At 31.5% G+C, this 5,000-nt stretch overlaps 1 pseudogene; it reads right to left on the bottom strand.

Annotated features, from left to right (window-relative positions):
* Positions 1-339: 339 nt before the first annotated feature.
* On the bottom strand, positions 340-2,947 carry LOC147466395 (uncharacterized; annotated as a pseudogene).
* Between the last annotated feature and the right edge of the window lie 2,053 nt (positions 2,948-5,000).

Raw genomic sequence — 5,000 nt, 5'->3', positions numbered from 1 at the left:
TATTTATATTATATATTAAAAAAAATTTTTTTTTTATTTTAAAAAAAAAAATATAAAAAAACAAAAAAAAATAAAAAAAATATTTATTTACATAATTTTTTTAAAATTTTTTTTATCCTTTTTTCTTTAATATCGGGAAATAAATTGGTTTTAATACAAGTTTTAAATATTAGAAATGAATATAACACTTTGCAAAAAACCCTTTTGAGATCACTTTACCAAGTTTCTGCGCCTTATGAAACAAATTGCAAGCTCATGTAAACAGGGGAAAATGAAAAAAGAAAATTTGAACAGTATTTAACCCTTCTACTTAAAAGAGACAAATTTACATCCCCTCTTTTATTTAAAATCAAAAAAAATTTCTCCTGTATGTCTCTTCAAGTGTCTTTGTAAATGACTCTCACGGGAAAAAAAGCTGCACCCCCAACGGTCACATTGTGGGGTCTTTCAGCTTGGTGCCCTTTGTTCATGTGATTCAAGGAAAAGGATTTATCTGAAAAAGTCCCAAAACCCCATTTTTTCACATTTGTAGGGTCTTTCTACAAAGTGTTTCTGTCTATGGCTTTTTAAATGGCCTTAGTATTGAATCCAGCACCAAGAATCACATTTGAATGGTTTTTTTTAAAAAGATTTTCTTACGTGGAATTATCTGACCACTTGCCTCCCGCTGTCTTGCAAGGATATGAAATGGATTATTGTCCCCATATTATGTTTATTTTGCATATGTGATTTCAGACTTGCACTGTGCATAAACATGGTCCCCCAGATATCACAACGAAAAAATTCCCTTTTTCCCCATCCCAATTTTTTTTCTTACCTAGTTTAAAAATGACAAAATTCCAAAATGATGAAGATGCTGTCGCAATTTAAAATGATTTGGTACAGAGGTTTTACATATGTGTATTAGATGTATTTGTGCTTGGGGACCCTGCATTGGGAACAGACAAAGAGGAGAAAAAGAGGTAACTGAATTTTTTGCCCACATTTAAACCCGGTAAAATTTAACATGTTGGAAAAGTTTTGTGGGACTCTGCTGATGATTTTTAAATTTTTTGCCCATTTTTCACAAAAAAATTGTTGGAATTTGTGAACTCTCACCTAACTGTGCTTTCTTTTATGCCAACACTAGCATATATTCTGCAGAAACCCGTGCACCCCCATTCATCGCATTGAAGGGCATTTCACCTGTGGACTTTTTTATCCATTTAATGTATGTTGGGACGAAAATTTTGCACCCCAAACATCGCACTTATTAAAGGGTTTTTTTCTGGAATGAAGTCTCAGGGGGTTGTTTTAGTGTGTCCGGTTGTCAAAAGTTGCTTCACAAAAATCACAAATTAACACTATGGTTCCCAAAAAAAAATTTTACATTCAGATTTTTTTACTTTTTCTTTAAATGAAAAGCAAAGAGGGGAAAAAAATTTTTTCCACTGGCTGAAAACTTTATATATTTAAAGAAGGGGCTCCCGCAAAAAAAAAAAAAATACAAATTTATATACAATTCAAAATTTTTTTTGAAATTAAAAATAATGATAAAAGTTTGAGACCCTAAAAGAAAAAAAAAAACTTGTATTATCAACTTTAAATTTAGCAGACTAAAGGACTTAGCTGACAAACCCCTATACTCACATGTCACAAATTTATTTCAATCTGTGGGGGGCATTTTCTGTTTTGTGTGCATGAGTGTGTGTATGTGAGTATGTGATTATGAGTATTTGCGTGTGAGTGTACATACATATGTAAACATAGCATTTGCAGTTTTTGGGAAAAATATGTTTTATGTATTATAGACATTTCATAAAATGCTTTAACATTAATCCCTCAATAAGGATCTTAAAAAGGGGTTTTTAAAAATACTTGTCTTGCCAAATGGATCCTTATTTTTTGCTGAAGGGTGCAAAAAAGGTTTTTAAAAAGATTACAATATATTCACTTTTTTACTTTTAAAGATAAAAACTAATTTTCCCAAAAACATTTAAAAAAACGGGGAAAATTTAAAAATCATCCCACATGGTGTTTTAGTAGTGTTTCCAAAGGGCGAATTAAAAAACCTAGCAGTAGGGCCTCTGTGGCCAATGGCCAGGGCCCATCCCCAAAACCCCCACCAAAAACAAATATAAATTATATATATATAATATTTTTATATATATATATATATATATATTTTTAATTTTTATTTTTAAATTTTATATATAAACACATGGGGTGTTATATATGTGTATAAAATTTTGTATATATTGTATGTATAAATATAATTAAAATATATAATATATATTTATATATAATATATATATATATTATTATAAAAATATATATGTATTATAAAATATATATAAATAAAATTAAAATAAAATATATATATATAAATTTTTTAAAATTATAAAAATTTTAAAATTTTATTTTATATTATAAAATATATAAAATTATATAAAATATATTTATATATATAATAATAAATATATTATTTTAATATTATAAATTAAAAAAAAAAAAAACCCAAAACAAAAACAAAATCAAAACCAAAAAAAAACCCCAAAACCCAAAACCCAAAAAAATTACACAACACACACACAAAACACACAAAAACCAAAAAAAAAAAAAACATATATTTTATATATGTATGTATAAAAGTATATATTTTATATTTTTTTTTTTTATCGTTTGGGACGATTTTTAAAGGTTGTATGAGTTTACTACTGTTTACTTTGAAAGACTGTAAGGAAGTCGTTCATAAATTATTGAAAAAACCAATTGATGTAAATGTCACTTCGTAATTATCAAATTTGCATTTAAATAAAATAAAAAATCTGATTTTTCCCAACAGTGCAAAAACCCCCTTGTTTTAAAAAAACAACAAAAAAAATACCCTTGAGTCTTTTACCAAACATTCTCCCAAACCCTCTAATATTTCCCCACATCTAAAGGCTACAACTGGTTTTGTTGACATCGCTTCCCCACTGAGTTCGGTGTACACTTGCTAATCGTTTACGCCACGCCTCAAGTTTCGCACAGTCGCACACGCGCGGACTTATTTCGGTGGAGTGAGATAGGACCAAATGAATCAAAAAATTCACATCTACTTTAATTACTAATATTAGAGTCCCGGGCCCTTTGTCTGGGAAAAAAAAGTCAGCCCATACCCATAAGAGAGAAATGTTTTTATATATATAAAATATAAAAATATATATATATATAAAATAATATATATATATATGATAGATAGTTGAAAGATAGATAATTTCTGTGTGTGCATTTTGTTGGGGGTTTTTAGTTGAAACCCTTTTTTTACCCGAACCCGTTTACATGATCTATAAAATGTCAGGGAAATATAGATGTCAAAAAATCTACCCAAAATTTCTATTGACTTTGGAAGGGGTCAAACCGAGAAAAGTAGTCAAAGGTTATCAGGGAGAGTGCCCCGCTGCAAAGGGAGTCGATGGCTGTGTGTATAACCCGGGTGTCCCCCCCTTTTGGGATGTATGGGTCATGGCATCTATTTTGGACAGACTCAGCCTGGGAGAGGAGGGATTGTCTACAATAAGGGATTTGGGGATTTTGCCTCCATATGGAGGTTAGAGATTTTGTCCACCCGGGGGCACCCAAAAAAGATCCCGGGGCCTCATTCTGAACCAACTTCAGCCAAGTATTGGGAAAATTGCCACCCACTCCAGGCCCAGTCCCAGGACATGCAGCCGAATACCCCGAATTTTCTTTATCTCAGAGCCATGGCCCTGTACTTGGGGAGCCGAAAATTTCCCTAGTCCAAATCGGCAGCATTTCAAAAAGCAGATCCGGCAACGTTGTGCGCTGCTTACAGCGTGCCTCCTAGTGGAGATGATGTCAAGATCATAAGCATAGACCAGCCGAAAGGGATAGTTCGAGAAGAGAGAACATAAGGGAACTGAACAGAACCAGACTGAGTACCCACCCTGGGGTTTTCCCATTTGGTACTCTGAAACCCCGGAACCTGAGCCCGGCAGAATGGCTTTGGAGCAAGTCCGTTCCCGATGAGTCTTGAATGTGGCAAAAAAGTATGACCTTTTGGGGGGGGGTTTTTAAGGCCTTTTCGATATCAATGTATAGCAAAAAAATGATATATTCTTGAAGAGAAAAAAACAAACGACATGGAAAAAAATTATTGATTTTTATACCAAGTTTAGCTTAATGAACTTAAATTAAAATTGAGAGTACAAAAGAGGAGGAAACATCTGAAAGGGGTTTTGGGCCAAAAATAAAAAGGGGTTTTTTTTTTGATGAAAAAAAAAAGGCAACTATTTAAAAATTTGTGAAGTGAAAGGGAAAATTTAAAAAAAACAAAAGGGGGATGGATGACACCGATCTAAAATATAAGGGAAAAACAAAATAATTTGATGAAAAAATTTAAAGAACCGGGGGAAAAAATGGGGATGGGAAAAAATGAAATCAGCAGCAAAATACAAGGACACCGACCCCCGCACCGGGGGAAAAATCAACTTTCCCAAAAAGGGGAAAAATAAAAGGGTGTGAGTAGGCGTTTTAAAGAAACAACATATTAAGAGACTTATATTACTAAATATTCAAGGTTTATATCCAAAAACAAACCAAGCAAAATTAACTTATCTAGAGAACATGGTAAATATATCAACAGATATTCAGTAATACCCAAAAAAAAAAAAAAAAAAAAACTAAAAGGGGAAAAGAAAAACAACAGTTATGGACTAATAAGGGGAAAAACAAAAAAATTTAAATAGAGAAGTAGTTTTTTTGGGTTAGGGAAAAAGAAAAAAGAAAAAAAAAAAACTTTAAAATCAGTATTCTAAAAAACACTGGAATTATAGGGGGATTGATAGAAATACGAAGGAATTATAACATTTTTATATGAAGACCTCCTTTCCCAACGAAGGGTTTTTTCAAAAGGGAAACTTTAAAAAATTATTAGTCATTATATCGGAATCACGGGGAAAACCAAAATATTATATACTTTGGGGACTTTAATTTCCCCTTTATTAATGGGAAAAAAA

This window comes from Penaeus japonicus, unplaced genomic scaffold, assembly GCF_977035675.1.
Source record: "Penaeus japonicus unplaced genomic scaffold, GWHDUDI00000001_assembly GWHDUDI00001319, whole genome shotgun sequence".
Taxonomy (NCBI): domain Eukaryota; kingdom Metazoa; phylum Arthropoda; class Malacostraca; order Decapoda; family Penaeidae; genus Penaeus; species Penaeus japonicus.
The sequence above is the reverse complement of the archived record's forward strand: the minus strand, read 5'-3'. Positions and strand labels throughout refer to the sequence as shown.